Below are 27,943 nucleotides of genomic sequence, written 5' to 3' on the forward strand. Positions count from 1 at the left end.
CTTAGAAAGTCAGTATACAAAAACCAATTGCTTTCCTATATACCGGGAATGAACAATTGGAATCTGAAATTTTAAAAAAGATACCATTTGAAAGTCTTGTTTCTTAGAGTCATTCAGTTCAGGTGATTAGCACATTAGCTTGATGGCTTAGCAATTTCAACTTGACTATGTCCTGTAGTCAGAAATCCTGGGATTACTGAGACCTTTCATGTAGTGGCCCAGATCACATCTTCGATTTTGAGTCAAAGCTGTCTTTTGAGGGATCCTAACCATCCCTGGATTCCTCTGAGGTACTATTTGTCAAGTCTTTTTTTTTTGTCCTCCAAGCCTCTTTCATTTAGGCAGCCACATCTTCCCTACAGGCTCCCATTCCTCATTTTCAAACTTCCCTGCCTCTCTTGCCTCCAACTGGTTACTGAACTTTGGTCTGACACTTCCAAAGGCACCTCCAACTTCCAGCAAGTCATCCTGCCCTGTGTCCTGTTTCCCAGCTAAAGTCTGGCTTCTCTATTCCTCACTCTTCTCCACCTCCGTCTCCTCCCGTGCTTTTCCCCAGGGTACAGGTCAGTCCTTCAAGAGTGTACTTACCATGTTTAAATCGTTTTCTCGGAAACAAATATTTGCATATGCAAACCCCACATTTGCCATATGGTTTTTCCTACTTCCCAGCCAGAGGAACTCTCAATTTCATATATATTTTGGGAAATGAAGTTTTCCCCAGATGGTCTCTCCAAAGCACCAAAGCAAGGTCAGGGTTTATGCATTCCTTCAAAGGTTCTGGGCAGAGGTTAGAATTACTCATGTTTTCTTGGTCCCATCAGCAGTTATTTCATCAGTGCACCTGATAATGGGATACAACCTGGCTCTTTCTGAGCTAAAAACACACCAGAGTTTAAGGGAGATGTTGAACCATAAACTGGTGTCCTCAGGGAAGGGAGAAAACCTGCCCAGTTGCTCAAATAATTTTAAACCAAATCCCCTAAGAATACTTCCACAGGGAGAGAAAAAGAGTTTGAATATTAGAAAGATGATGAACCAGGTGTGCCGAAAAGGTTTCTTAGTCATTCTTAGCCCTAGAAGGGGATGGGGGGGGCCCACACCTCTACTGGGAAACATATTTCCCCCTTTTAAATCAGGAAAGAAAAAAACAACAACACAGCCCCAAATAGAGAATGTTTTCTTTTGTAACTGGAAGCAAACATCACTGATGGCTTTAACAGCTGCCTGCCAACATGGCCTGAGAAGCAGGCAAGCTCAAACATTTTTTGAGATCAACACATGTACAGACATACAGTATATTAGGTCAAGTTATAAATCCAGGAATAAAAGAACAAATAAACAAGTTTCAGCTTTCTCTAGGCTCTCTGAGTCCAATACCAGCTAAATTAGACTCTGAAGCAGAGAAATCTAGCTTCCAAGAAGGCAGGTCTCCCAGGAGTTCAAGTCAAACCTACCTCTGGTAGGAAAAGAAGGTGCCGTTGTAGATTAACTGGCTGATGGCTGACCAGGTCCAGGCTGATGGCCCTGCCTAGCAGGGGCTTCCCTGTGTCTTAGCCTAGCAGACCCGGAGGATGTCTGCCATTGACTTGATCTTTGACCCCAGTAAATCATTTAATATGCCATGCGCCTTTGTCCATATGTTCATGTTTGGTGTAATTTGGATGAGAATTCCAGCAAGTCTGGGTGTGCCACCCATTAGGGCTAAATCTTTCCCTTTGGAGCTTCTAGGAAGAGCCTTCTGGACAGCTGCATTGCAGAGAACCAAGGTATCTGGACAAACCAAATTGAAATGCCTACAGATGTTTTTGCCTTAGGGCAAGAAACCCACTAGAGAGTCATAGATGGGAAATACTGGATTATTCTCCCAATCCCACCACTATACTAGTAAGATCACCTTGAGCAAGTCACTTAGGCCAAGGTTGTTCACACATTAATTGGTCATGAAATAAATGAAATAGATTAGAACTAAATATTTTTTAATGAAGTCAAGTTGAGTAGAATAGAATATATCAGTGCTTAGTTCACATTAAGTTAACCCCTATTGTATGTGTGTATGGATGCATGTTTCCTGGGGTCATGATGAATAATAAATTTCTTACTGTGGGTAACAAACAAAACAGCTTCCCACAGTGGCTTAGACTGTAGGCTTTTGATTTCCTCGTCTATCAAGTGAAAATCATTCACTTTATACATATACGTATATACGCATAGATATTCATACACACACACACATATACATGTATAATGAGCACCACAGTGTGTCAGGCACAGTGGTATGTGACATATACAGGTACGACAAAGCCCTGTCCTCATGGAGCCTCAGCTAGTGGGGGAGCCAGTCATAAAGTAATTACCTAATTATTTAACTACCATTGTGTGAAGAGGGTGTGTAACACCAGGTTCCTAACCTGGGCTGCAGGATCAGGGCCAGCCTTCTTAGGAAGTGACAAAGAAGGAGGCAGAGAGTGATGCAGGCAAATAATGGGGGTGGAGGAAGCATTCCAGGCAGAAGGACCAGCAAGTGTGAGAAGACCCTGAAGAAGAAGGAACAGTGTCAGTTCTACCTCAGAGATTTCTATGAAGACCACGTGAGATGACCGTGGAAACACTTTGTAAACTGTGGAGTGTTGTTCAAATGTGGCAGATTATTATTAAAACAATGAATATAAACATGCCTTAAAGATGAGTTTAGTTTCAGCAGGTGGCCCCGGGGCTAGGGTCACCCCGAGCTGGGACGCTGGCACCGTGAGGCTAAGCAGACTCCTGGGCCCACACTGCCAGAAGCTGGCCAGAAACTGGATTCCCACGGCAGGTACCACGGGGTTGGTGTGGGCCACCGACTGGGGCTGATTCTGGACTGGGTGCCCTACTTCAACGGCAAGTTTAAGAAGAACAATTAATGAAAACAAACCCCCTCAGACCCCTCCTCTGGTATCTAGTGGTGCTGCCTCCTTCCATCTGAGTCTGGAGCAGCCCAAGCTCTTGGGGTGGACTGACCTCAAGGAAGTCCACAGCGCAACTTAGACTTTCTATAGTTTTGGTGTGTGAATGCACACAGCATTAAACCTTGGTCTGAAACCTACCCACCTGGATGAGCTCATGCTGGGGCTTGGTTACCTTGACTGAAGGCCCAGGGGCTCAGCTGACCCGGGGATCCTTTCAACTCCAAATCTAGGAGTTTTCCCAATGGCTGGCAGAAAAGGTTTGATTATTTAAGATGTTCAGTGGATAATACCTGCACAATGTTTTTATCTATCACTGCCTTAACAAGTTACCCCATGACTTAATGGCTTAAAACAACAAACATTCATTATCTCACAGTAAAAAAAAAAAAAAAAAAATGAGCTTAGTTACCTTTATTAATCCGTTCAGTGACTAGTTGAATACTGCTCAGAGTCAGATATTGTTCTAGATTTTGGGGTTCGAGCAGTAAATAAGACAGGACCGTGGGCTTCCCTGGTAGCACAGTGGTTAAGAATCCACCTGCCAATGCAGGGGACCTGGGTTTGAGCCCTGGTCTGGGAAGATCCCACATGCCACGGAGCAACTAAGCCTGTGCACCACAACTACTGAGCCTGAGCTCTGGAGCCTGCATGCCACAACTACTGAGCCTGCATGCCACAACCACTGAAGCCCACGCGCCTGAAGCCCATGCTCCGCAACAAGAGAAGCCTCCACAGTGAGAAGCCCGCACACCGCAATGAAGAGTGGCCCCTGCTCACTGCAGCTAGAGAAAGCCTGTGCACAGCAATGAAGACCCAAAGCAGCCAAAAATAAAATAAATTTATAAAAACAAAAAAGATAGGACAGCTGCCCTGGAAAGGTTCCCTTTCAGAGAGACAGACACTAAACGCAACAGTAATTTCAGAGAGCGGTAAAGTGGGGCAGAGGAGTAGAGAACAATGGAGGTAGACAGGAAGGCAGGGCTCTCTGAGGGGGTAACGACCAGCTCTGAATAAAATGAGATCTGCCACTTTCTGATGATGTGACCTTGGATACCACCTAACATTTCAGGACTCAGTTTCCTCATCTGTTAAATAAGGATACTTGTACCCATCTCTTGGGACTTCCCTGAGGATTATCTTGCCTGAGGTAAGGAACTCAAGGCCTCCAGTACAAAGCAGCTGAGCTGACATTAAGAGACACTTCGTTGCTAAATAATTGAGTGTCTACTGATCTGGTGCTCAAGATATTAGGAATATGTTTAGAAAGATATAGAATGACAAGGAGGAGAAAGTAGGTCTTCTATTTTCAGACCAGGCTGGACAAGTCCCTCAGATGGAGTCGTTAGTGATCTTCCACTCTGTTCCAGTTGGGTCCTCTGGGAAGCAGATGCTGAGACAGTGAGGTGTGCGAGCAGTATGGGGTGGGGGGCAATGGTGTCTGTGAAAGGGAGAAGAGGGAAGAGCGGCACTGGACAAGAAAAGGCTCTAGAGGAAAGACTGCTGGTTAGAGGAGTCCTACACTGGGCAGAAGAGGCCAGGCTTCGCACCCCTGCTATGCTCAGCCATTAGCCAGCGCTGTGAAGAGCACGGTTTCAGCTCCAAAGGGCAGCCACATGGTAAGTTCCTCCTTGAAGGGAGATCTGGGTGGTGCACCTCCATAACTGCCACAAACTCCCAGTCTCACACCGAAGACCTTTTGCTGTCAAAGGAACAGTGCTTCCTTGGGAGAGGAAAATGAGATTTATCCTGACTTGGGGAAGGCTGCACAAAGGAAAAGCACTCCAAGGGCCAGAGAAGCCTAGGCCTGATTTTATGATATTCTGCGTCCATTAGGATGCCTTTGACCACAAGTTACAGAAAACTCACCTCAAAAAGGCTTGACCAATAAAGAACATTTATGGGACTTCCCAGGTGGTCCAGTGGTTAAGAATCCACCTTCCAATGCAGGGGATGCGGGTTTGATCCCTGGTCAGGGAACTAAGATCCCACATGCTGAGGTGCAACTAAACCCGCGCACCACAACTACAAAGCCAGCGAGCCGCAACTAGGGAGAAGACTGGGCGCCGCAATGAAAGATCCCACATGACCCAACTAAGACCCGACACAGCCAAAAATAAATAAATAAATATTGGATTGGTTCAAGATGGTGGAGGAGAAGATCGTGTGCTCACTCCCTCCTGTGAGAGCACCGGAATCACAACTAACTGCTGAACAGTCATCGACAGGAAGACACTGGAACTCACCAAAAAAGATACCCCACATCCAAAGACAAAGGAGAAGCTGCAATGAGACAGTAGGAGGGGCACAATCACAATAAAATCAAATCCCATAACTGCTGGCTGGGTGACTCACAAACTGGAGAACAATTCCACCACAGAAGTCCACCCACTAGAGTGAAGGTTCTGAGCCCCACATCAGGCTTCCCGACCTGGTGGTCCGGCAATGGGAGGAGGAATTCCTAGAGAGTCAGACGTTGAAGGCTAGCGGGATTCGATTGCAAGACTTCGACAGGACTGGGGGAAACAGAGACTCCACCCTTGGAGGGCACACACAAAGTAGTGTGCTCATCGGAACCCAAGGGGAGGAGCAGTGACCCCACAGAAGACTGAACCAGACCTACCTGCTAGTGTTGGAGGGTCTCCTTAAGAGGCGGGGGGTGGCTGTGGCTTACCGCAGGGACAAGGACACTGGCAGCAAAAGTTCTGGGAAGCACTCCTTGGCATGAGCCCTCCCAGAGTCCGCAATTAGCCCCACCAAAGAGCTGAGTAGGCTCCAGTGCTGGTTCGCCTCAGGCTAAACAACCAACAAGGAGGGAACCCAGCCCCACCCATCAGCAGACAAGCGGATTAAAGTTTTACTGAGCTCTGCCCACCAGAGCAACACCCAGCTCTACCCACCACCAGTTCCTCCCATCAGGAAGCTTGCACAAGCCTCTTAGATAGCCTCATCCACCAGAGGACAGACAGCAGAAGCAAGAAGAACAATTCTGCAACCTGTGGAATGAAAACCACATTCACAGAAAGACACACAAAATGAAAAGGCAGAGGACTCTGTACTAGATGAAGGAACAAGATAAAACCCCAGAAAAACAACTAAGTGAAGTGAAGATAGACAACCTTCCAGAAAAAGAATTCAGAATAATGATAGTGAAGATGATCCAGTACCTCAGAAAAAGAATGGAGGCAAAGATCGAGAAGATGCAAGAAATGTGTAACAAAGACCTAGAAGAATTAAAGAAGAAACACCTAGAAGAATTACAGAACAAACAAACAGAGATGAACAATACAATAACTGAAATGAAAAATACACTGGAAGGAATCAGTAGCAGAATAACTGAGGCAGAAGAACAGACAAGTGACCTGGAAGACAGAATGGTGGAATTCACTGCTGCAGAACAGAATAAACAAAAAAGAATGAAAGAAAATGAAGACAGCCTAAGACACGTCTGGGACAACATTAAATGCAACAACATTCGCATTACAGGGGTCCCAGAAGGAGAAGAGAGAGAGAAAGGACCTGAGAAAATATCTGAAAAGATTATAGTTGAAAACTTCCCCAACATGGGAAAGGAAATAGCCACCCAAGTCCAGGAAGTGCAGAGAGTCCCAGGCAGGATAAACCCAAGGAGAAACACACTGAGACACATAGTAATCAAATTGACAAAAATTAAAGACAAAGAAAAATTACTGAAAGCAACAAGGGAAAAATGACAAGTAACATACAAGAGAACTCCCATAAGGTTAACAGCTGATTTCTCAGCAGAAATTCTACAAGCCAGAAAGGAGTGGCACAATATATTTATCATGAAAGGGAAGAACCTACAACCAAGATTACTCTACCCAGCAAGGATCTCATTCAGATTTGACAGAGAAATCAAAAGCTTTACAGACAAGCAAAAGCTAAGAGAATTCAGCACCACCAAACCAGCTCTACCACAAATGCTAAAGGAACTTCTCTAAGTGGGAAACACAAGAGAAGAAAAGGACCTACAAAAACAAACCCAAAACAATTAACATTAAAATGGTAACAGGAACATATATATCAATAATTACCTTAAACGTGAATGGATTAAATGCTCCAACCAAAACACAGAGGCTTGCTGAACGGATACAAAAACAAGACCCATATATAGGCTGTCTACAAGAGACCCACTTCAGACCTAGGGACACACACAGACTGAAAGCGAGGGGATGGAAAAAGATATTCCATGCAAATGGAAATCAAAAGAAAGCTGGAGTAGCTATACTCATATCAGATAAAATAGACTTTAAAATAAAGAATGTTACAAGAGACAAGGAAGGACACTACATAATGATCAAGGGATCAATCCAAGAAGAAGATATAACAATTATAAATATATGTGCACCCAACATAGGAGCACCTCAATATATAAGGCAACTGCTAACAGCTATAAAAGAGGAAATCAACAGTAACACAATAAGAGTGGGGGACTTTAACACCTCATTTACACTAATGGACAGATCATCCAGACAGAAAATTAATAAGGAAACACAAGCTTTAAATGACACAAGAGACCAGATAGATTTAATTGATATTTATAGGACATTCCATTCAAAAACAGCAGATTACACTTTCTTCTCAAGTGCACATGGAACATTCTCCAGGATAGATCACATCTTGGCTCACAAATCAAGCCTCAGTAAATTTAAGAATATTGAAATCATATCAAGCATCTTTTTTGACCACAACGCTATGAGATTAGAAATCAATTACAGGGGAAAAAAGCAGAAAAAACACAAACACAAACACATGGAGGCTAAACAATATGTTACTAAATAACCAAAACATCACTGAAAACATCAAAGAGAAAATCAAAAACTACCTAGAGACAAATGACAATGAAAACACGACGATCCAAAACCTATGGGATGCAGCAAAAGCAGTTCTAAGAGGGAAATTTATAGCAATACAATTCTACCTCAAGAAACAAGAAAAATCTCAAACAACCTAACCTTACACCTAAAGGAACTAGAGAAAGAAGAACAAACAAAACCCAAAGTTAGCAGAAGGAAAGAAATCATAAAGATCAGAGCAGAAACAAAGAAAACAATAGCAAAGATCAATAAAACTAAAAGCTGGTTCTTTGAGAAGATAAACAAAATTGATAAACCATTAGCCAGACTCATCAAGAAAAAGAGGGAGAGGACTCAAATCAATAAAATTAGAAATGAAAAAGGAGAAGTTTCAATGCACACCGCAAAAATACAAAGCATCCTAAGAGAATGCTACAAGCAACTCTATGCCAATAAAATGGACAACCTGGAAGAAATGGACAAATTCTTAGAAAGGTATAACTTCCAAGACTGAACCAGGAAGAAATAGAAAATATGAACAGACCAATCACAAGTAATGAAATTGAAACTGTGATTAAAAATCTTCCAACAAACAAAAGTCCAGGACCAGATGGCTTCACAGGTGAATTCTATCAAACATTTAGAGAAGAGCTAACACCCATCCTTCTCAAACCCTTCCAAGAAATTGCACAAGAAGGAACACTCCCAAACTCATTCTATGAGGCCACCATCACCCTGACACCAAAACCAGACAGAGATACTCCAAAAAAAGAAAATTATAGACCAGTATCACTGATGAATATAGATGCAGAAATCCTCAACAAAATGCTAGCAAACAGAATCCAACAACACATTAAAAGGATCATACACCATGATCAAGTGGGATTTATCCCAGGGATGCAAGGATTCTTCAATATACACAAATCAATCAATGTGATACACCATATTAACTAATTGAAGAATAAAAACTATATGATCTTCTCAATAGATGCAGAAAAAGCTTTTGACAATATTCAACACCCATTTATGATAAAAACTCTCCAGAAAGTGGGCATAGAGGGAACCTACCTCAACATAATACGGGCCATATATGACAAACCCACAGCAAACATCATTGTCAATGGTGAAAAACTGAAAGCATTTCTTCTAAGATCAGGAAGAAGACAAGGATGTCCACTCTCGCCACTATTATTCAACATAGTATTGGAAGTCCTAGCTACGGCAATCAGAGAACAAAAAGAAATAAAAGGAATACAAATTGGAAAAGAAGAAGTAAAACTGTCACTGTTTGCAGATGACATGATACTATATATAGAGAATCCTAAAGATGCCCCCAGAAAACTACTAGAGCTAATCAATGAATTTGGTAAAGTTGCAGGATACAAAATTAATGCACAGAAATCTCTTGCATTCCTATACATTAACAATGAAAGATCAGAAAGAGAAATTAAGGAAACAATCCCATTCACCATTGCAACAAAAAGAATAAAATACCTAGGAATAAACCTACCTAAGGAGGAAAAAGAACTGTACTCAGAAAACTATAAGACACTGATGAAAGAAATCAAAGATGACACAAACAGATGGAGAGATATACCATGTTCTTGGATTGGAAGAATCAATATTGTGAAAATGACTATACTACCCAAAGCAATCTACAGATTCAATGCAATCCCTATCAAATTACCAGAGGCATTTTTTACAGAACTAGCACAAAAAATCTTAAAATTTGTATGGAGAAACAAAAGACCCTAAATAGCCAAAGCAGTCTTGAGGGAAAAAAATGGAGCTGGAGGAATCAGACTCCCTGAATTCAGACTATACTACAAAGCTACAGTAATCAAGACAATATGGTACTGGAACAAAAACCAGAAATATAGATCAATGGAACAGGATAGAAAGCCCAGAGATAAACCCATGCACCTATGGCCAACTAATCTATGACAAAGGAGGCAAGGATATACAATGGAGAAAAGACAGTCTCTTCAACAAGTGGTGCTGGGAAAACTGGACAGCTACGTGTAAAAGAATGAAATTAGAACAATCCCTAACACCATATACAAAAATAAACTCAAAATGGATTAAAGACCTAAATGTAAGACTGGACACTATAAAACAGAGGAAAACATAGGACAAACACTCTTTGACATAAATCACAGCAAGATCTTTTTTGATCCACCTCCTAGAGTAATGGAAATAACAAAAATAAACAAACGGGACCTAATGAAACTTCAAAGCTTTTCCACAGCAAAGGAAACTACAAACAAGACAAAAAGACAACCCTCAGAATGGGAGAAAATATTTGCAAATGAATCAACGGACAAAGGATTAATCTCCAAAATATATATACAGCTCATGCAGCTCAGTATTAAAAAAACAAAAAACCCAATCAAAAGATGGGCAGAAGACCTAAACAGACATCTCTCCAAAGAAGACATACAGATGGCCAAGAAGCACATGAAAAGCTGCTCAACATCACTAATTATTAGAGAAATGCAAATCAAAACTACAATGAGGTATCACCTCACACCAGTTAGAATGGGCATCATCAGAAAATCTACAAACAACAAATGCTGGAGAGGGTGTGGAGAAAAGGGAACCCTCTTGCACTGTTGGTGGGAATGTAAATTGATACAGCCACTATGGAGAACATTATGGAGGTTCCTTACAAAACTAAAAACAGAATTACCATATGACCCAGCAATCCCACTATTGGGCATATACCCAGAGAAAACCATAATTCAAAAAGACACATGCACCCAATGTTCATTGCAGCACTATTTACAGTAGCCAGGTCATAGAAGCAACCTAAATGCCCATCGACAGATGAATGGATAAAGAAGATGTGGTACATACATACAATGGAATATTACTCAGCCATAAAAAGGAACGAAATTTGGTCATTTGTAGAGACGTGGATGGATCTAGAAACTGTCATACAGAGTGAAGTAAGTCAGAAAGAGAAAAACAAATATCGTATATTAACGCATATATGTGGAACCCAGAAAAATGGTACAGATGAACCGGTTTGCAGAGCAGAAATAGAGACACAGATGTAGAGAACAAATGTATGGACACCAAGGGGGGAAAGTGGAGGGGGGGTGGTGGTGGTGGTGTGATGAATTGGGAGATTGGGATTGACATGTATTCACTAATATGTATAAAATAGATAACTAATAAGAACCTGCTGTATAAAAAATAAATAAAATACAATTCAAAAAATAAATATTTTTTAAAAAAAGATCATTTATAGTCTCATACATTAAGTCTGGAGGAAGGAGGGCCCCAGGGTTGTTTAATTTAGAATTCAATGATGTCATCATCGCATCGTCATTTTGGATGAAGCATTTTTCAATTCTGACATCCTCAGCATGTCACGACTGTCTCCATTAGCACCCTTCATGATTCCAAGATTGCTGTTGCAGTTCTAGGCATCTCAGGTGGACAAGATAAGATCTAGCAGAAGAAGACAGGCCCTATCTTCCCATGTGTCTTTTTTTATCAGGAAATTCTTCTCAGAAGCCCCTCCCCCCAGTGGACTTATCCTCATATCGCATTGGCCAGAATCTCATCTTATACCCACCTGTACTCAAATCACCAGTAAGACCAATGGGATTGCCACGACCTGCAGACCTGGTGGGCCTGCAGACCTGGGATAATGAAGTTAAGAAAGTTCTTTTATTTTTAATATGTGACTTTATATACATATATATGTATACACTCACTTATATACACATATATACATCAACTATGTTGAAATACAATCCTTACACTAACATATAACTTTTTTAACTGAAAAAAATATTGATCCTTAACTTTTTAAAAATTGTGATTGAGAGCTGAGGGCCGGACACCAGGGAGGAGACGCACCAGCCCCGAGTGACAGGCGGAGCCCCGATGACATTGGAACAGCCCTGGGGCTGAGTGGAGGTGAGAAACAGACTCAGGGAGATTTGGGCTGTGCCTGGGTTCCACAGCCAGCAAGTGACTGAGGCATCACTTCATCCAGGTCTTCTGACTTTAAACCCTTCTGCTCTCTCAAGTGTCGGGTGCCTGCCACAGGTCATTCATAAGGATGTTAATCATTTAGAAGGATGGGAGCTTTCCCTACCTGCAGAATGCTTTTTCCTGAACTCATTGAAAGTCTCTTTGATTTGCCCAAGAAGCAAGAAAATATATTCTAGACTAAGTGGGAAAATATTCTGTGTGAATAACATATTTTTAAGCTCTGGGTGTTGTATCAAAATCCCCACATTGTGGAGAAGCCTGCTGCCTGCTCCCACTGGCAGAGTATGTGGTTGCCTATATAGTATGTTTTAAAGTTTGCTAGAGGGCTTCCCCGGTGGAGCAGTGGTTGAGAATCTGTCTGCCAATGCAGGGGACACGGGTTCGAGCCCTGGTCTGGGAAGATCCCACATGCCATGGAGCATATAGGCCCGTGAGCCACAACTACTGAGCCTGCGTGTCTGGAGCCTGTGCTCCACAGCAAGAGAGGCCGCGACAGTGAGAGGCCCACGCACCGTGATGAAGAGTGGCCCCCGCTCGCCGCAACTAGAGAAAGCCCTCGCACAGAAACGAAGACCCAACACAGACAAAAATAAATAAATAAATAAATAAATAAGCTTTCATTAAAAAAAAAAAAGAACGTTATTAAAGTTTGCTAGAAAAAGCTTCCTGCCTCTAAATATGTTGCCTTGGACTCTGCCATTACAGAATGTAACTTAGTGTTAAATAATTTTGCCCTCTATGTTCTTGTGATAGGGGTGAGAACCTCTTTTAAAATCAGAATACTCCTAAGGTGATTTTCAGCTAGAATTGTGTTTGACTTGGTAACAGAGTCTGGATTGAGCTTTACCAGGCGTAGCAGATGCTGCTAGTACCTCACCCATGCCTGTCTATAGGCTTCTCACTGCTACTGAAAATATCCCCAGTCTTGGTCCGAGGGCTTTTTTCAGGCTGCGGATGTATGTTTGGCCTGTGTATACGGCAAGCCAGTGTGCTGGAGAATTAATGGCCAGCAAAAGTAGCCCTCCCCCAAGGATGGAAGGGATTTCATGGGTGCATACTCCGACCCCCTCTCCCCTTGGTGGGATAATTCTGGTTATGTGTGCTACATGGTCTCTGGGACTTCCTCAATGGGACTAATCTCCAGTTTCCCACTGTGGTAACTGAATAGATGACACACCATTTTTGGCTTCCTTCCCTTCCCTGTGTCACTTCCCATCTCCCTACTGGTGTTTCCTGGGATTATTTCCCAAATAAACGACAGTTGAATTCTTGTCTGAGGGCTGCTTCTGCGGAAACCCAAACCTAGACACCAAGAAAGAGTAGGAAGGCACAATCCACAAAGCATGAAGGATCCAGGCTGCTTCTTCCAGCTCCACCAACGTAAGGCTGTGGTTTTCAATGTCATGGTGGCAAGAGAGCTGTTGCCTCTCCAGGCATTAGGTCCATGTTTCAGTCAGGAAAAAGGAGAAGACACCGAAAGCCAAGACAGAGACCAAGACCTCCTCCATCAGAGGTTCTGCCATTTTTAAACAGGAAAGTTTACCTTCTCCAGAAAGTTCTGCCTGCACCTTTTTTGTCCGAATTGTGTCACCCCCGCTCCCACTGTTAGGGGAAACACTGACTGAAACCGCCTGCCCTGGCCAGGCAAGATAGTAGCCACTTCCATGAGTTATCTTCGAACAGGAGGTCCTGGTAAGGAACGCGGAACTAACAAGCTACCACCAACCGGAAGAACTTGGGAAAGGTCGAAAGGAGAGAGGAGATGCCAGTCCATATGTCCTACCAACCTCCCAGAGCCCTTCTCACTGGAATCCATCTTGGCTGAGTGATGCACGTGCCACCAGGAAGGACCCTGAGTCAGAATGATCGGCCAGAGACAACCCAGGAACTAATCCCATTACCATAGACCCGAGACTGCAAGCCACGTAGCAGAGCAGTTCTCCTGGGTTCCCTTACCCTGCTGCTCTCCCCCCAGGCACCCCTTCCCAATAAAGTCTCTTGCTTTGTTAGCAAAAAAAAAAAAAATTGTGATGGAATACACATAACATAAAATTTAGCATCTTAACCATTTTCAAATGTATAGTTCAATGGCCTTAAGTACATTCACATTGATGTGGTACCAACACCACCATCCATCCACAGAACTCTTTTCATTTTACAAAACTGAAACTCTGTACCTATTTTTTTAGAGGGGCCAGCACAGCTCCCCACTCTCCACAGCACCCACTGCTGGGCTCCACCACAACTGAGGGCAGCCAAGGGCCCTTCTCACCAGAGCCTTTCCTAATGGGCCTCCAGCCTTCTCGGCTGGGCTCAGCTCTGGCGTGGGGGTCTGGGGGCACTCATGCTGCTACCACTGTTGGGCCACCCACGCTAGATATTCACCCTGGGGCTGCCACTCTCAGCTCCAAGCTGCTCACCCTGGTTTGCCCTCCTGGCTCCCTCCCTATGTGCCTATTAATCAATAACTGCCCCCCAGCCCCTAGCAACCATCATTCTACTCTCTGTCTCTAGGTATCTGACTACTCTAGATACTTCATATAAGTGGAATCATACAATATTTATCCCTTTGTATCTGGTTTATTTCACTTAACATGTCTTCAGTTTCATGCATATTGTAGCACGTATCAGAGTTTCTTTCCTTTTATTTTTTATTTATTTTATTTATTTATTTTTTAAATTAGTTAATTAATTTATTTTTGGCTGCATTGGGTCTTCGTTGCTGTGCCCAGGCTTTCTTTAGTTGCGGCAAGCAGGGGCTACACTTTGTTGCGGTGCGCAGGCTTCTCATTGCGTTGGCTTCTCTTGTTGCGGAGCACAGGCTCTAGGCGCACAGGCTTCGTTAGTTGTGGCACACGGGCTCAGTAGTTGTGGCTCGTGGGCTCTAGAGTGCAGGCTCAGTAGTTGCGGTGCATGGGCTTAGTTGCTCTGCAGCATGTGGGATCTTCACGGACCGGGGATTGAACCCGTGTTCCCTGAATTGCCAGGCAGATTCTTAACCACTGTGCCACCAGGGAAGCCCAGAGTTTCTTTCCTTTTAAAGGCTGGATAATATTCCATTGTATTTATTTATCCATTTATTCATCAAAGGACACTTGTGTTGCTTCCACCTTTTAGCTATTGCAAATAATGCTGCTACAAACATGGGTATATAAGTACCTCTTAGGATCCTATTTTCAATTCTTTTGGGTATATACCCAGAAGTGGAAAGTGGAAATGCTGGATCAAATGTTCAGTCTTTTTTTTTTTTTTTAGGAGCTGCCATGCTCTTTTCCATAGTGGCTGCACCATTCTAAATTCCTACCAACAGTGCACAAGTGTTTCAATTTCTCCGCATCCACACCAATACTTGTTATTTTCTGTGTTGTTTTTTAATAGTAGCCATCTTAATGGGTACAAGATAGATTCCCATTGTGGCTTTGATTTGCTTTTCACTAACAATTAGTGATGTTGAACATCTTTCATGTTCTTATTAGTCATTTGTATATCTTCTTTAGAGAAATGTCTATTCAAGCCCTTTGCCCAGTTTTTAACTAGGTTGTTCGTTTTCTTGTTGTTGAGTTGTAGAAGTTCTTTATATCTTTTTGGATATTAACTCCGTGTCAGATTTATGATTTTCAAATATTTACCAATATGTGATTTTTTTAAAGGTTAAAAGCTCAGGCTGTGGAGCCGATTGCTTAGATTCAAATCCTAGTTGTGCCACTTACTGGTCTGAGGGTGGGGAAAGGGTGAACAATCATAAAAAAATCCAGGGTCTGCCAACAAGGAGAAAGGGTAACATCAGTTAAGTACGCAACCAGAAGAGTCCTTTACACAGTACTAGATGTCAAAAGCAGGTAGGTGTAGATGTAGCTTAATGTCAGTTTTCAAATCAAGAAGCAAAATGTCAAGTCATAATAGAAGATAGCATTTCATTGAGTCTGACTATGCCAGGTGCTCTACATGCATGATCTCATTTCATTTATCCATTCAACAAGTATTTAATGAAAGCCTAATATGAACCAGTGACTGGTGAGGTGAAAACAAAACAAAGCAAGAAATCAGACATTGTGCCTGCCCTCAAGGAGTTTACAGACTTTGGTGAAAGAATCAAACAACTTACAACAATGCTAAGTGTTATAAAGGACAGGCCCATAGTCCTATGGAAACTGACCTGGTCAAGCAGTTCAGGGAAGAAGTAGGTACAATTATTATCCCCACTGGAATGTAAACTCTGTGAGTACAGTGTCCTTGTCTGTCTTATTCACCAATATATCTCTGTTGCCTGGGACAGTGCCTGACACAAAATAGCTCTCAATAAACATTTGTTAAATGTTTCATTTTACAGATGAGGAACTTAAACCTTCATTTTACAGATGAGGAACTTAAATCTCAGAAAGGGTAAGTAATTTGACCAAGGTCACAGTCCTAGTTGATGCCAGGCAGTAAGAACTGCAGCTTGAGCTTTTAACCTTTTAAACAGTTACACATTAAAAAAAAAAAAAGAAAACAAAAACACTAATTTGAAAAGATACATGCATCCCAATGTTCATAGCAGCATTATTTACTTTAGCCAAGACATGGTAACAACCTAAGTGTCCATCAACAGATAAATGGATAGAGATGTGGTATATACATAAACGGAATATTACTCAGTCATAAAAATGAAATTTTGCCACTTTCAATGATTTGGATGGACCTGGAGGGTATTATGCTTAGTGAAATACATCAGGCAGAGAAAGACAAATACTGTATGTTATCACTTAAATGTGGACTCTAAAAAATAAGACAAATGAATGAATATAACAAAATAGAAACAGACTCACAGATATAGAGAAAAAACCAGCAACTACTATGTATAAAATAAATTAGCTATAAGGATATATTGTCCAGCACAGGGAATATAGCCAATATTTTATAACAACTTTTTAAAAAATTTATCTTTTTAAAAATTATTTATTTATTTATTATTTTTTTTGGCTGTGTTGGGTCTTCGTTTCTGTGCGAGGGCTTTCTCCCGTTGCGGCAAGCGGGGGCCACCCTTCATCGCGGTGCACGGGCCTCTCACTATCGCGGCCTCCCTTGTTGCGGAAAACAGGCTCCAGACGCGCAGGCTCAGTAATTGTGGTGCATGGGCCCAGTTGCTCGGCCGGCATGTGAGATCTTCCCGGACCAGGGCACGAACCCGTGTCCCCTGCACTGGCAGGCAGATTCTCAACCACTGCGCCACCAGGGAAGCCCTATCCTTTTTTTATTTTATTTTATTTTTTGGCTGCGTTGGGTCTTTGTTGCCGTGCGTGGGCTTTTCTCTAGTTGCAGCGAGTGGGGGCTACTCTGTGGTGCGTGGGCTTCTCATTGCAGTGGCTTCTCTTGTTGCAGAGCACGAGCCCTAGAGCACGCGGGCTTCAGTAGTTGCAGCACATGGGCTCGGTAGTTGTGGCTCGCGGGCTCTAGAGCACAGGCTCAGTCGTTGTGGTGCACGGGCTTAGCTGCTCCACGGCATGTGGGATCTTCCTGGACCAGGGCTCAAACCCGTGTCCCCTGCATTGGCAGGAGGATTCTTAACCACTGCGCCACCAGGGAAATCCCTTTATAATAACTTTATATGGAGTATAATCTACAAAAATACTGAATCACTATGTTGTACACCTGAAACTAATATAATATTGTAAATCAACTATACTTCAATTTTTTTTAAGTAAAAGGATTTCCTTAATTCATCATCACAGGCCTATAGAAATAAGTATCCTCTTCTTTGGCCTCCTGAAGCATTTATTTCAACTTGCAAGTATGGCCCACATTGTACTGTAGAGTACAGTACAGTACTGTAGCAGATTTCACACATGACTATCCACCTACCATCTTCGCAGCTCCAAGCCTCCTTCCCCCAGAGAAATAGTGAACTGTGAGCTACTTAAGAGACAATATCTAAATGTATGCACAGTGCGGCGCTCAAGAATGCAGGCTCAGAGTTCAGACAGACCTGACGAGGAAGCCTGGTTCTGCCGCTTACTAACTATATGACCTTAGGTTCTTTACTTAACCTTTCTAAGCTTCTGTTTATCTGTAAAATAGGGATAATAATACAACCCGCACCTCACAAGGTTGTTGTAAGGACTGAGACAACGCCTGCAAAGTATTTAGGATAGTGCTTGGCACAAAGTAAGAACTCAGTAAAAGTTTGCAGATATTCTATACTGGAAAAAATAAAACCAACATCAACAACACCCCACCCCCAACTGGAAGAAAAATTATACGGTGTTTTTTCTAGGGCAGGGATGGGCAGGCTTCAGCTACTTTGGTTTTCCTTCATTCAAAATGCCCTACTGGCAGCACTGCCCTGAGCCACAGTCTCTTGTGGAAGGAAGGGATTGACCAGTAAGCGGGTGACCCAAGAGGGTTCCAGGATCACCAAGTTACTTTCCCCTCCCCAACTCTGAGGGTTCTGTGCTGCTTCTGTTCAGGACTTGCCAGTCCTCCACCTCTTCCCTTCTTTTTTCCCATCCCTCCCTCCCACTTCAAACCCTGGGAAAAAAATAAAGAAAAGCACACTAACCAAGGAGCCTTTTCACTTCATTGTGTTTTCCAGCTAGACCTGAACAGACGTCGATCAATTCAGCCCGCTCTCACCCTCCCTCCTCTCTTCTCTCATGTCCTCTTTGTTTTTTTTTTTTTTCTTCTCTCAGACTGTGTCTTCAGGCTTAGGAAAAAGCAGTTACCTCCCAGCAGCATGAGGATACAAGAAGCTTCAGTTGCCAGTAGCAAACACAACATGATTGTAACAGGTCCCCCTGGCCCTTGGCGCTTAGAAAGGCCAAGAAGCAATGGAACCCATTTGGATTCTCTGAGAAACTCCTCAGCTTGACCACTTCTGTCCCAACCCAGGCTCAGCTACAACGAGTCACACAGAAAACCTCAATCTCCCACTTCTCTAGCAAAGAACCTTCTGAAGTCCACCCCCATCCCCAGACAAGGGGTTTTCATTCCAAGTTTGAGGGAATCTGGCCAGTTGGACCTGGAATCAACGAAGATGAAGACGGAATACACCTTTTCCATTTCAAAGCAGCCTAATGGGATTTTGTTTTTTTCCAACAGGGTGACTCCAAACTGGCAGGACTTTCAAAGCTACAATTTCCATGTCCCCAGCCCTCACTAAAGAAAAATTTCCTGGTTAGCTTGGCATGTGTGGAGGTTTTGGTGTGCAAGTGAGAAACGTTTAACAAATAGTTAAACCTGAGCTATGAATCAAATTAGTCTAAACAAGATTCTCCCCCATCCCCATGCTGTACTAGTTACCCTAATTCCTACCCTAGACATATATTCAAAAATAACTACTATTTATCAAGTACCCAGTAAGTACCAGGAACTGAACTAAGTGTTTTATTTACTTATATTGACTTATTTTATCTTCACAACTATGCAAGACAGAAATTTGATTTATTGTTTCCTCTGTGAAGAACAGACAGGTTAAGTAATTTCCCCAAACTCAATGCAGTTAATAAGTGGCAGAACTAGAGTTCAAATCTCATCTCCAACACAATAGCATGGATGAATCTCAAAATCATCAATGCAGAGTAAAAGAAGCCAAGGGCGGGGACAGGGGAGAGTATTTACTGTATGATTCCATGCATATAAAATTACAGAAAATACAAACTAATCTATAGTGATAGAAGGCACATCAGTGATTGTCTGGGATGGGGTGGAGGGAAGGGGCACAAAGAATTACAAATCCTTTGTAATCTTTGAGTTAGAAATCCTTTGTAATCTTTGAATTACAAAGGGGCACAAAGAAACTTTTGGGGATGATGGAAACGTTTGTAATCTTGATTGTGGTGGTATTTTCACAGGTGTACACTTATATCAAAACTGATCAAATTGTACACTTTAAATATGTGCAGGTTAGTGTACTTCAATAAAGTTAGAAAAAAGTACACCCTAAAATCCCATTTCTTAAATCGTTTCCACAAATGTATTTACTCTTTGATATAATTGATATTACAGGGCCTAGCCTGACTCTGGTTCAGATTTTCATACTGTTGTCTCTGGGTCCTGCTGGGGTGAGAAGACCTAGCTATTACTGGCTCTTCTTACAAGAAACTCCAGTTGCCAGGATTGTGATTCTAAAAACCTTTTGCTCTACTCACAGTTAGACCTAATATAATGTCAGTGTGATGCTAGTGATGATCTAAAGCAGCAGTTCTCAACCTTTTTGGTCTCAGGACCCTTTGACATTCTTGAAAAGTGTTGAAGATCCCAAAGAGCTTTTGTTTATGTGGGTTATATCTACCAATATTTACCATATTAGAAATTGAAATCGAGAACTCTATAGATAGTTAATTCATGTTTTAAATAATAAACTCATTACATATAACATAAATGACATATTTTTATTAAAAATAACTATATTTTCCCAAAAAATTAGTGAAAGGAGTAGAATTGTTTTGCATTTTTGTAAATCTATTTAATTTCTGGCTTCATAGAAGACATAATTCTCATATTTGCTTTTTTATTTAATCTGTTGCAATAACACATAATTCTGGGAAATTCCACCATATACTGGTGAGGGAATAAGAGTGAAATAGGCAAATAAAATCTTAGTATTATTATGAAAATAATTTTGACCTTGCGGACCCCTGAAAGAACCTGGAGGACCCACGGGTCCCCAGAGCATACTTTGAGAATTGCCGATCTAAAGTGTTCAAAACCATAAAGTATTTATTCCAGTTCTTATGTTCCCACCTCCATTATTTTACCTCTCCTCCCCAAGACCCTGTGAAATCCTGAGAGACAGAGGAAGAATCTGGGGCACAGAGAAGCATCAAATGGAAGGTTGTACTAGTAACTCTCCTTCAAAGTCCTTTCCACCCCTGTGAGTCTGAGGCATGGGCTATTTTTCTTTTAAACAAAATCAAGAGAGCCAAAAGCTCAGCAGGGACTAGAGCACAGGATGCGGGGACTAAAGCGCAACAATGAAAACATCACAGAGTTTCCTTATGACCCCCTCACAGAAAGAGAAACAGCTGCCTCCTCTCTGATTTACTCCATAGAGGGTGTCAGAAGAAGAACCTGGAGTCCTGAAGACATTTCAGACAGATCCCTGCTCTTACCTGTTCCCTAAACAAGGGCCTGCGGGGGCTAAACCAGCTCTGGTCCAAACCCTTAATCCAGATCAAAACTTTGCCCCCTGCCAGGGGGCAGCGGACAGGCCATGAGCTTAGGAGTCAATCAATGGGAGTGTGAACATTGTTTCTCCTTCTTACTAGCCATGTAATCTGGAGTACAACTTTGAACTTGGGTTCAACTTTTCTGAACCTCAGCTTCTTCATCTGTAAAAGGGGAATACCTATCATATCTCTCTGAAGGGATTATTATGCAGATTCAATGAGATAATAATATATGTAAGAATTCCAACAGAGCACCTGGCACATGACAGAGGCTTACTCTTAGTGACTTACATTTTTGCAGAAAAGCAAAGGGCAAGATGGAAATATCACAGCTTCCAGCACCAGATAAGCCTAGGTTCCAATCCTAACACCGGCTTTGGGCAAATCATTTCACCCACCTTGTAGAGTTATTGTGAGGACTGATTGAAACAGTGTCTATAAACTGCCTGGCATCTAGCCCATGCCCTATAGATGGTCATTGTTATTATTATTGAACATTTGCAGCTGTGGCTACAGGGTCATTAATTTCCAGGGGGAACCCCTCATCCTCAGGATCAGCCCCTTTGTGGTCCAGCCCTTAGCATCCCTGGAAACAGGTGAGGATGGCTGGCTCTCAGTCAGTCCTGGTAGGACTTTTCCGAAGGAGTTAACCCAGTCCTCACTTGACATTTCCCGTCTCCTAAATATCCACCAACCGGGGATGTTGCGCAGAGGCCATAAAATAATAGGAGAGTTAATGTCTCCCAAGACAGAGGGAGCATAGTCACTGCATGTAAAAACCACCCGGTACAGAAGAGAAGCTGTACCTGAGCTCAGGATTCAAACTCAGATTCAAATCCTGGCTCTACCACGTATTTGCCAACAGCAAGGTCTAGGGCAAATGACTTAGCCTTTGTAGAGCCAGTGTCTCATTTGTTATTGGGAATAATGATAATACCAGTACTAAACATATAGAGCATTAAAAATAGCGTACATAGAAAATATTGATAAATTTCACCTATTATTATCACTACCTCTATTATTGTTACAGCGGCATTCCAATATTTTAAAAACAACACAATATGTAGCTCATATTCCCACCTGGACCGTAGGATCACGGAGGGGCAGCACGGTTTTGGAAGAAATTTCCTGTTTTCACTTTATGTACTTTCAGAAGTTTCTTTAGCAAGTACTAACGACCAGGATAACATGGAAAACTTAGCAAAGAGGAGGAGGAGAAATTTTAAGGCTCAAGCTGAGCCCAGCCCCATCAGAAAGTACGAGTCCCAAGCTTCAAAGGACTAGACCATGTGACTGGGGTGCGCTTGCACACTAGGATAGGGGAACTAGGAAATCCCATCTGAGAGAACCAACCAATCAGAAGGCACTCGGGTGAGACCAGTCGTTCTGCCCCTGAGACCACTCTGGGCCCTGAGGAGCCGCATGCCCTGCTTAAAGTCACGCAGGGCCCCTGGTGCCTGCACGGTAAGGCTCTTCCTTGAGGAGGGGCCCAGAAAAGAGTTGAGAAAGTGGGAGGAGAAGGGGGGAGTAGCAGTAGCAGAGCTGTAGAAAGGTTGGGAGGCGAGCAAAGACGGGGAGGCGGTGTCAGGGCGGCCCCCAGAAGTAGAATGCCTGTGGGGTGAGCGTGGGGTGAGATGAGAGTGTGTGAAGAAAAGATTGCACAGGTGACTGGTGGTTCTGGAACCTGTGCAGAAGGGTCTCCTACTCTCTTCTCCAGTGCGGGCTTGAAAAGGATAAGGCGTGATTATTGAGAGCTCACTGAATGCTACTTTATAAACCTTTAATCCTATGAGGGAGGTTGAGTAATTTGCTCATAATTCCACAGTTATTAATTGATGCAGCCAAATTTCAACCTCAGATCTGACTCCTAGATCCCTGGCTATCTTCTGCGAGATGAGCCGGAGGGCCTTCCCAGCTCCACATCTGTACAAGGGACGCACTGAGAGAAAAGACAAGGGAAGAGGAAAAGGATGGCAGTGGGGGGAGATGAGGGAAGAAGGGAGTAATCAAGATACGGAAAAGAAAGGAAGAGTTTGAGAACAGGAGGGAGATAGGAAAAGCGAAGAAGAGACTGAAAAAGGATAGAGAGTGAGGAGGAAAGGGAAGCGTCAAGGGGGAGCAATAGGAAAGGAGGAATCAGGAGAGGAGAAAAGATGGAACCATGGTGGAACAGGGGGTTAAGCCAGAGGAAGAGGAAGAGGGATTGGGGGTGGGGTCTTAGAGGAGTCAGAACCACCTGGAGTATAAGCCTCGGAGCTGAAGGAACAAGGGTTGGAGTTTAGTAGGGGTTTGTGGTTTGTTTTTTTCTTGCTGCGAAAGTATGGAGTGTGGAGCTGTCAACAGGCTAGTCAGCTCAGCCAGAGTGTCTGATGGAGGGAAGTTGGAACCGAGGTCAGACGCCTTATGGCCTGTACCGTGGTGTCTCTTAGCTGAGGCTGGGTTGCCATGTTCAGCTTACTGGTGTAACAAATGTGTGTGTGCACGCAGCACCCTCTTCTAGAGTCATCAGCAGTTTGAGTTGAAGTTCTTCTTTTTATTTTTTTAAATATTTGTTTCTTTATTTATTTATTTTGGCTGCGCCAGGTCTTAGTTGCAGCACACAGGATCTTTGTTTTGGCATGAGGGATCTTTAGTTGCAGCATGTGAACTCTTAGTTATGACATGCATGCAGGATCTAGTTCCCTGACCAGGGATCGAACCCAGGCCCTCTGCATTGGAAGCGTGGAGTCCTACCCACTGGACCACCAGGGAAGTCCCTGAGCTGAAGTTCTCTTCCCTTTGTGGGAAACCAAGCTGTGGTTTTTCAGTTAAAAAAAAAAAAAAAAAAAGTATTTTGTTAGTAATGTAATGATTTCACAAAGTCTTTATTTTCATTTTTTCTCTAAAGATCTGGACAGATCCTGTGTTTGATCTTAAACACTGTAGACTAGGAAGGGCAGATTTTTCTTTTCCTTCTCGGGTTTTTGCTGAGGCCCTGGGCTTCAGTCTGCAAAAGCAAAGTTATTGGAAGAAGAGGGCATACCAGAAAGGAAAGAGCAATGGGATATAATTCAGCAACAAAAAGGAAGGAAAGAACTGTTACATGTTATGACATGGATGAACCTTGCAAACATTATGCTAAGTGAAAGAAGCCAGGGACAAAAGACCATATACTGTATGATTCCATTTCTATGAAATGTCAAGCATAGGCAAATTCATAGAGACAAAAAATAGATTAGTGGTTGCCTAGAGCTAGGGGAGGATGTGGGGAATGAGGGAGACTGCTAAAAGGTATGGAATTTCTTTCTGGGGTGATGAAAATGTTCTAAAATTGATTGTGGTGATGGTGCACAACTCCTTAATTTTAATATATTAAAAACATTGAACTGTACACTTTAAATGGATGGATTGTATGGAATGTGAATTATATCTTAATAAAGCTGTTACCAAAAAGAAAGGAAAGGAAAAGAAAAAGGAGAGAGCAAGAAAGTAGAGGTGGAAAGTATTCTATATCTATTGTAGGGGGCATAGAATGGATCAGTCTGGCTGGCATTTAAGGAAGCAGTTAGGAATAAAGCTGAGGCCCAATAACAAAGGGCCTAGAACTTCATGTCAAAGACTTTGCACTTGGTCTTATAGCCCTGAGCTGTCCAATATAGTAGCTACTAGCCATATGTGGCTACTGAGCACTTAAAATGCAGCTGTTGCAAATTGAGGTGTGCTGTAGGTATAAAATGCACGCCAGATTTTGAAGACTTAGTATGAATGAAAGAATGTAAAGCCTCATTAATAATTTTATATTGATTACATGTTGAAATAATATTTTTGAAATACTGGGTTAATAAAATACATTATTAATCTTACTTTTTAGAATAATGTTTATTTTACTTTTTAACATGGCTACTAGAAAATTTCAAATTATGTATGTGGCTCACATTACATTTCTATCAGACAGCGCTGTTATAGATAGTGCGAAGCCACTGAGGGTTCTTGAGTCAGAACAAGGGTTGGCAAATGTTTTCTATAAGGGGCCAGATGGTAAATATTTTAGGACTTGAGGGCCATACAGTCTCTGTCACAACTACTCAGTGCTACCATTGAAGTATAAAAGCAGCTATAGACAATGCGTAAGCAAATAAGCGCAGCTGCATCCCAATACAACTTTAATTATGGATGCTGAAATTTGAATCTCATATAATTTTCACAGGTCATGAAATATTATTCTTATTTTGATTTTTTCCCCAATCATTTAAAAATGTAAAAGCCATTCTTAGCTTGTGGGCCATACAAAAACAGGCAGTGAGAGGGATTTGGCCCATGGACGATAGTTTACCCACCTCCGAGTTAGAGTTAAGCTGAAGTCTCTGAAAATCTCTTGTACCCACTGACACCACTGGTGCTCTCCCCACACACAAGCACACAGTGCTTGGAAAATTCCTTCTCCTTTGCAAGCAGCATGGATTCACATAACATTTGATCTGGAAGGGACGGTAGGGATCATGTCCTCCTACTTTCTCATATTACTTTTGAGGAAACTGAGTCTCAAAGAGGTAAACTCACATAAACAAGGTCACATTGCAGTGAAGAGGTTCCAAATAATGGGAGCTATTGCAAGACTATTAGGCAGCAGCTGGCAAAAAAAAGGAAGGGTCTAAGGTCAGACTGAGTACCTAGGTCCCATTCAGGGACTCTGCATTCTAGCTCATCCATCTAACCATTCATCAATTCTTTCATTCATCACTTATTTCTTGAGACAGTCTGGGTGCCAGGCCCTATGTGAGGCTCTGGGGAACCAGACACAAATTAATTTGGTCACTAACCTTGAGGAACTCATAGTACAGAAAAAAGATATTTTAAGACATATATCCTGGAAGGGTAAGGGTGAGGGCCTCTGAGTGGTTATGGCCCAAGCAATGATCAGAAGGCCAAGCAGGGCCTAGCCAAGTGAAGGAGAAGGTGGGAAGAGTGTTCTAGGAAAAAGGAACAGCATATGCAAAGGCCTGGAGATGACAGTACACAAAATATTCAGGGAACTGTAAGTAGATCACGGGCGTGGAGCATTAAGTAGGAGGTGAAAGTGGGAGGGGTGAGCCTGGAGGTCAGTAGGACCCAGAACATGGAGATCCTCTGTATGAAGTTAAGAAACTTCGTCTTGATCACATTAGGTGGTGAGGAAACACAGAGAAGTTTTAAACAGTGAAGTAACACAGTCAGACTGAGTTTTAGAAAAATCACATTGGCAGTTTGCCAGGCAGAGAGGAGAGAAAAAGATTCCATGTGAAAGTAACGGCCTGTGCAGGGAATGGAAGAATGCGAGGACCGGTAACATGAGTGATCTGGTGTGACTCAAGCATGCGGTGCATGACAAGGAGCGAGAAGAGATAAGCCTAGGAAAGAAATTGTACAGATGGTGGAGGGTCTTCAGATTCAGGCTGGGGAGTTTGGATCTGATTCTTCAGGTACCAGGAAGAGGTAAGTCTGTCATGGGAATAAGTGGGAAGGTAGAACATGGACTTAAGGTCAAGTTTTCCTAGCTCTGCCATTTATTAGTTAAGCCTCAGAGGTATAGCAGAGATAATAAAGCGATGAGCGTTAGGCAAAATAACGTACAAAAAGTACGTATCACCTTTTAAGAGCCTGACACACAATAAGCACTCAAAATATTAACTCTAAAACCTATATGGGACAGGTCACATCAAAGGGCTCTCAGTTCCTCTGTGAAGGAGGAGGCTCTGGAGTGGGATACCCCTGACCTCCTATTTTTTAACTCTGGCTAACTTTCCATTTTCTATGTGGAAAAATCATTGTGGGACCACAACTACACATTTTAGGAGAGTTCTCTTTAAGAAGCTCAGAGGAGCTCACACACCTGCCTCTGGCATTATGCATAGATTTCTCTAAAGCAGAGCACAGAAAGCCAGCAGCTCAATTTGAGAGTGCTGGGCAGTCTCTCCAGGACCTGGAGACCAACTTTGGGTTTGTATAGTCCTCCCAACCCCGAGTTTCTGTGAATTTCATATTCATTTTAACATGGCCTGTATGTGCAGAATAGTTTATATATCAAACGTGAGAAAGGAAAAATATTTTATGTATATATTTATAAATGTATAGAAAAGCTCATCAGATCCCAGTAACTGGTCTTCTCCAGGAGAGGTAATGGTGTGCATAGAAACAGAGGTTGGGGGACTTCCCTGGTGGTGCAGTGGTGAAGAATCCGCCTGCCAATGCGGGGGACATGGGTTCGAGCCCTGGTCCGGGAAGATCCCACATGCCGCAGAGCAACTAAGCCCGCGCACCACAACTACTGAGCCTGCGCTCTAGAAGCCGTGAGCCACAACTACTGAAGCCCGTGTGCCTAGAGCCTGTGCTCCGCAACAAGAGAAGCCACCTCAATGAGAAGCCCGCGCACCGCAACGAAGAGTAGCCCCTGCTCGATGCAACTAGAGAAAGCCCTCAGGCAGCAACAAAGACCCAACACAGCCAAAAATAAATTAATAATAATAATAAAACAAAGTGGATATTATAATAACGCCCATCCTCTAACAGGGTTCCTCTGATGATTTAAATGCAATAATGTTTGTTTAGGAAAAAAAAAAGAAAAGAAACAGGTTGGGGGGACACTTACTTCCTACTCTTTTGAACTTGAAGAACCATGGATGTGTATTAGCTATTTAAACAAATTAAATTTTAAAAATATAAAAGCATTTCTGCTTTCCTATGACAGAAGTATACCAGATGCACTGTTTGTTTAACCTCCAGTTTTACTTTCCAGTGCCTTGTTTAGTCCGAAGTCAGAGCAGTGAATGAGAAGGTGACAGTCTTGGTTTCTATCCCTCACTGAAGGACTTAGAACATTTCTGTGACCAAGGCCTCCCAGCTGGGGAACGGGGAGAGTGGCACTCGCCACATTTCCCACAGGGGTAGCATTGAGAACTGGCTATCTACTGGTAAAGGATTTCAGGATCTGAGAATGAAAGAGAATAGATTAACACAAAATACTCTTGCTTTTTAACCCCACATAGTTCTAGGGAAATCTAATATAAAGGCTTCA

The 27,943-nt window shown here is 42.5% G+C and overlaps 1 non-coding gene and 1 pseudogene across 1 annotated transcript; one reads left to right on the plus strand and one right to left on the minus strand.

Moving 5' to 3' along the window:
- Positions 1 to 2,682: 2,682 nt before the first annotated feature.
- LOC137767189 (cytochrome b-c1 complex subunit 10 pseudogene) lies at positions 2,683 to 2,900 on the plus strand (annotated as a pseudogene).
- Positions 2,901 to 23,591: 20,691 nt separating this feature from the next.
- On the minus strand, positions 23,592 to 23,664 carry TRNAW-CCA (transfer RNA tryptophan (anticodon CCA)). Its single transcript has one exon. It is a non-coding gene; the product is annotated as a tRNA-Trp (tRNA).
- Positions 23,665 to 27,943: the final 4,279 nt, after the last annotated feature.

The sequence above is a fragment of the Eschrichtius robustus genome, chromosome 7, assembly GCF_028021215.1.
Source record: "Eschrichtius robustus isolate mEscRob2 chromosome 7, mEscRob2.pri, whole genome shotgun sequence".
Taxonomy (NCBI): Eukaryota; Metazoa; Chordata; class Mammalia; order Artiodactyla; family Eschrichtiidae; genus Eschrichtius; species Eschrichtius robustus.